The 6197-nt window shown below is 47.1% G+C and overlaps 1 protein-coding gene across 1 annotated transcript in view; it reads right to left on the bottom strand.

The window, feature by feature from the left end:
• GARNL3 (GTPase activating Rap/RanGAP domain-like 3) overlaps positions 1-6197 on the bottom strand; it is a 177348-nt gene that overhangs the window by 170149 nt on the left and 1002 nt on the right. The window lies entirely within an intron of this gene.

The following is a 6197-nucleotide window of genomic DNA, read 5'->3' on the forward strand; positions in this document are numbered from 1 at the left end:
ATTTGGGGTGAGGCTTGAGAATTTGTATTTCTAACAAGTTCTTAGGGAATGCTGATGCTGCTGGTCCAGGGACTACACTTTGTCTGAGCAGTTGACCTAGGTGATATCTAAAGTTCCATTCAAAGTTGAGATTCTTTGATCTTCAGGATTTACCTCACAAATTCAATCCTATTAATATATAACCCTGCTAGTGTGGTAGCTCATATGTGATTTGGCCTCCATGAAATATTGTAGCCAAAATGATACAGCTCAGCAATAGAAAATAATTGAAAATAACTCTGGTTCATCAATTACTTGATCACCACAAAGGGCAAAAGATAACAGATATACCTTAAAATATTGTTTGCCTGTATTAGCCTCCCTCACACAAAGTAGGTTTTCCTGTATGTTTCACATCTAAACACCCCTAAAAGTTTTGTTCAGCCAATCCTAGCCATTGCCCTAGGTACCTATTGTCCTTCTCCTCACCCACTCTCTTCCTAAATCCGCAGCTCAAAAATGCAACAAAGCAAAGCGGAACCTTGTTCTGAGGGCAGGGGAGGAGGAAAAACTGAATAGGCAAAGCTGAAGTTTCAATCAGGCAAGGGGAGGAAAAGGTTGAGAAGAATTTTTATGTAAATTTTTTTTTCCTTTTTTTCAGATGGACTTTCACTCTTGTTGCCCAGGCTGCAGTGCAATGGCATGATCTTGGCTCACCATAACCTCTGCCTCCTGGGTTCATGCAATTCTCCTGCCTCAGCCTCCTGAGTAGCTGGGATTACAGGCATGCGCCACTATGCTGGCTAATTTTGTATTTTTAGTAGAGATGAGGTTTCTCCATGTTGGTCAGGCTAGTCTCGAACTCCCGACCTCAGGTGACCTGCCTGTCTCGGCCTCCCAAAGTGCTGGGATTACAGGCATGAGCCACCACACCCGGCTGAATGTCATTTTTGTCCAGAGCAATTATCATTTACTAAAGCTTTGTGCCAGGTACCGTTTTTAGCACTTTACATAAATTAGTTCATTTAAAGCTGATAGCAATACTTTGAGGCAGGTCATTTTATAAAGGAGTTAACCAAGGCTCAGAGGGGTTACACAACTTGTCCAAGTTCACACGTGGTGAGTGAAAAGACAGAAACTTGAACCCAAGTCTATCTCACTCCAAAGCCCTTGTTCTTTAACACTATCTGATGTGCCTTCCTATAAAATGATGGCAAACACATCTAGGGCAAGTGGTTTAAAAGCATAACTGTCTTATTCTACTGCCTCCAGGTTTCCCCGCTATTCTCTCACTGCCCCTGCCTGGAGGCCTAATGTCTGGGCGCCCAAAGCCTGGGCTATTCCCTTCGCCTTTACATTCATCAGTTTGCTGTGTCTGCAGGCTAGTTAGTTATCAGAGCTGACATCAGATATTTAGCCAACAGAGTTGCCAAAGTGAAAATAAGGCCTTTCTTCTCCTGATGCCAACAAGATGCTTAGGTAAATATGGCTAAACCAGATTCTCAAAGGTCCTAAACATGATGCATTTAAACTGCTGGGTGTGGTGGCTCAAGCCTGTAACCCAGCACTTTGGGAAGCCGAGGCAGGAGGACAGCTTGAGGCCAGGATTTCGAGAGACCAGCCTGGGAAACAAACTGAGATCAAGTCTCTACACAAAATTTTAAAAATTAGCTGGGCATGGTGGTGCTCACCTGTAGTCTCAGCTACTCGGGAGGATGGGATTGGAGAATCGCTTGAGTCCAGGAGTTCAAGGATGCAGTGAGCTTTGATTGTGCCACTGTGCTCCAGCCTGGGCAACAGAGTTAGACCTTGTCTCAAAAACAAATGAATACATACAATTGATATAACAGGAAATGAGAAGGAATTATGGACTCTGGGTAAGGGAGGCTAATCTGGTAACAGGCCCACAATTGAGGCAGACGCTGTCGCCTCTGAAGAACCTGCAGAACTTTCTGAACATCCACAGGCCCAGTGCTACCCTGGACTTTCTGAATCAAAATGCCTGGAACAGGGGTACCCATATGCCGCTGTCTGGCTAACACGGTCCACAGGTCATTCTGACGCACAGCCAAGGTTGTCAGGTAATTTGGATTAATGAATGAAGGAGGTAGTTTTTCGAAGCAACAAAAGTAAGAGGAGGAGGTGTAGATGAACATTTATCTGTTTTAAATTAAGGAATTCACTTTTACTTAAGCATAAACAGAGCCAGGCACAGTGACTCACACCTGTAATCCCAGCACTTTGGGAGGCCTAGGTGGGTGGATCGCTTGAGGTCAGGAGTTTGAGACCAGCCTGGCCATCATGGTGAAACCTCATCTCCACTAAAAAATATAAAAGTTAGCCAAGCATGGTGGCATATGCCTGTAATCCCAGCTACTCAAGGCTGAGGCAGAAGAATCGTTTCAACTCGGGAGATGGAGGTTGCAGTGAGCCGAGATTGAGCCACTGTACTCCAGCCTGGGTGACAGAGTGAGACTCTGCCTCAAAAAAAAAAAAAAACCAACAGCAACAAACAACAAAAAAGCATAAACAGGAGGAAGATCTGACTAAATTTTAAAACAACAACCACAATTTAAAAAAGCTTTATCAGAAACGTAAAGAAAATAAAAAGGCAAATAATAAACTGGAAAAAATATTTGCTACATATTTGACCCAAACAATTGATTTCCTTAATAAATAAATAAAAAGTGCTTCAATTCAATAAGGAAAACGTAAGCATTCCAAAGGAAAATGGACAAAGTGTATGCATCTATATTTAGTAAAAATCAGTAAAAATCATGGATAAATATAAGGAAAAGTTTCACCTCACTATGAAACAAAGAAATTCAAATTAAAACAAGGTACTACTTTGGCAAATATTGATAAATGATAATGCCTAGTATTGAGAGTGGGGAAAACAGGCACACTCACATGCCCCTGGGGAACTATAAATTGGTACCACTCTCTGGTGAGCAATTTAGCACTACGCTTCAAAAGGCTTCAAAATATTCATTTTCTTTAAAATGCTTTTTTTTTTTTTGAGACGGAGTCTTGCTCTGTCGCCCAGGCTGGAGTGCAGTGGCCGGATCTCAGCTCACTGCAAGCTCCGCCTCCTGGGTTCACGCCATTCTCCTGCCTCAGCCTCCCGAGTAGCTGGGACTACAGGCGCCCGCCACCATGCCCGGCTAGATTTTTTTGTTTTTAGTAGAGACAGGGTTTCACCGTGTTAGCCAGGATGGTCTCGATCTCCTGATCTCATGATCCGCCCGTCTCGGCCTCCCAAAGTGCTGGGATTACAGGCTTGAGCCACCGCGCCCGGCCTAAAATGCTTTAAAATGTTTCTTTAAAAGGCTTTAAAATGTTCAATAACCCCCATCACTTCTATCAATTTATGATGACCTCCTTACAAAAGTTGACCTCTTCATAGCTAAACAAATGCACATGGATTTACAGCATCTTTAGTAAGAGTGAAAAACTGTAAGTAAACTACATGTGTCCAGTAAATAAATGGTAACATATCCATATGACAGAATACCAGGCAGCAATTTAAAATAGATTTCAGAAAAGTTTAAGGATGTGTGGAAATCCTTACACGATATTAAGTGGAAAAGCAAGTTAAAACATTAATATAAATATACACACACAAAGTTAAGAAAAAAGGCTAGTTAATACCTGGTGGTATTACGGGTAAATACAAATTTAATTATCCTCTTTATATTTTTCTTGATTTTTCAGATTTCTTCTCACAAACACAAATTAGTTTTATTTTATTTTATTGAGATAGGGTCTTGCTGTGTTGCCCAGGCTGGGGTATAGTGGTGCAATCACAGCTCACTGTAACCTCAAACTCCTGGGCTCAAGTGATCCTCCTGACTCAGCCTCTGGAGTAGCTGAGACTACAGGCATGTACCCCCACGCCTAATTTCTTTTAATTTTTGTAGAGATGGGGTTTTGCTATGTAGCCCAGGCTAGTCCTGAACTCCTGAGTTCAAGGATCCAAGCAATCCTCTTGCCTCAGCCTCCCAATGCACTGAGTATAGGTGTGAGCCACTATGCCCAGCCACAAATTAGTTTTTTGTTTCTGTTTTTTTCCATCTCACTCCGTCGCCCAGGCTGGAGTGCAGTGGCGCAATCTCAGCTCACTGCAACCTCTGCCTCCTGGGTTCAAGGGACTCTCCTACCTCAGCCTCCCCAGTAGCTGGGATTACAGGCGCCCACCACCACACCCGGCTAATTTTTGTATTTTTAGTAGAGATGGGGTCTCACCATGTTAGCCAAGCTGGTCTCAAACTCCTGACCTCAAATGATCCATCCGCCTCGGCCTCCCAAAGTACTGGGATTATAGGCGTGAGCCATTGCACCGGGCCTGCAAGTTAGTTTTATAGTCAGAAAAAAATGATAATCATTTTTATCCTACAGCTAATAAGATAATGTCATGGAGTACCAAATCGAGAATAAGAAAACTCTGGAGGCCAGGAAATCATTAGTCTTTCAGGTGTAAGGTTATGAAGACAAAGGAGAGGGTAATAAAAGTGGGAATTCAAAGGAAAACATTTTCTAAACTGGCACTGCCCAATATGGTAGACTTTAGTACTAGGCGGTTATTTATATTAATTAAAGCTAAATAAAATGTAAAATTCAGTTCCTTAGTTCAACTAGCCACATTACAAGTGCTCCATGGCCACAGGTGGCTAGAGGCTACCATAACAGACAGCATGGATTATAAGTTTCCGTCACTGCGGAAAATTCCATGGGGCAGCGCTGCTCCATGTATTCCACTTCAGGTCTGAGGGATCCAGCTTCCCGCTTGTCTCTTCAGCCTCATCCCTGGGTTCAGTTTCTCACATCCTTCATGCTCCAGCAACAAGCATGTAAGCACCATGAGGACAGAGATCGTATCTGTCTGGTTCTTCAAGTCTAGTGGTGGAGACACACTACCTGGGTAACTACACACAGTGTTATGGGGACTTGAAGACAGGTGCACAGATTATTAACACAGCAAAGAGCTCAATCTGGGGTTCAAGGAAGACTTCCGAAGGAGAAGGTGTGGGCGTATACGGAGAGGAAAGGAAAGAAAATTCTAGTAGAGAAAAGAGTGTGATACGAGTAAGGGCCCAGATGAGAAACAGTGCAGCACAAGGGAGGAAGCACCAGGGGGTCAGACACTGACTCATGCAACACACAGTTGATGTCCCATGGGCCAGGCCTGAGCCAGCTCTGGGCACCCAGCAGTGACCAGGACAGCTCTGTTCCCTGCCCCCGCGATGCTTATATGCCAGGCTCACCAGTACTGCTGGAGCGCCAAGGGTGAGGCAGGGAATGCCAACAACTGAGGATGGATGCTTTAAGGCCAAGTCAAGGGCCCCGCACCTCATCTTAAGCATCCTGGTTAGTTTGCTTTTTATCTCAGCAATGGAACCCTCTTACTGGCCTCAGTGTGGGTCGCAGTCCACATCCCTCTCTCTCTCTCTGTCCCCCACTCTGGTCCCTACCACTGCTGTGGGCGAAGGGGAGCTCCTCAAGGGGTGTTGGCCGCGAAGGGCACAGTCACAGCTTTAGGGAGACCCCTCCCGCGGCCGGCTGGGGTGTGGATTTCAGAGGCGTCAGAACAGAGACAGGAAGTGTGGCTGAGAGGACGCTGGAGTCATCTCCAAGACCTGAGAAAATGGTAGGGCCAACTTGAGCGACGTCGAAGCAGGAGAATCCGTTCCAAATTCAGGGAATGCCAGGGAAGCTGAGGGAGGGCATGCGCCCGGGCGGCGGTCGTCCCGTGAGAGGCCCCGGAGGAAGAACAGCCGAGGGACGCCGTCGGCCCGGGCAGAGGCCGGCGTCGCAAGGGAGAGGGGCGCGGGGGCCGCTGGCGCCAGGGCGAGCCGGGACGCCGAGGCAGCAGGTGTGCGGCTGCCGGTGCACGCGGGGCGCCGGAAGGAAGCCTCCAGTGGACAGAGGAGTGAGCTCCCGACCTTGCCCTTGAGCGTTTACCGGAGGTGGGCAGGGCACGTTCTCCTTAGCCCATGCCCCGCCGAAGCAGCGGGCGCACGGGGCCTGCCACCGGACCGACGCTTCTGGACGCCCGACACCCATCCCCTCACCTCCCGAGCGACGGCCCGGCCCCTCCCACAGTCCACGGCCGCTCAGCCCGGGCTCCGCGCCTGGTCTCCTCAGAGCCTCCGCTGACCCTACCCACGCCGCGGCCTCGCCCCGCTGTCCCTTCACATCGCCATGCCCCCACGTGGCCA

Source organism: Colobus angolensis, unplaced genomic scaffold, assembly GCF_000951035.1.
Source record: "Colobus angolensis palliatus isolate OR3802 unplaced genomic scaffold, Cang.pa_1.0 Scaffold9, whole genome shotgun sequence".
NCBI classification, from domain to species: Eukaryota; Metazoa; Chordata; class Mammalia; order Primates; family Cercopithecidae; genus Colobus; species Colobus angolensis.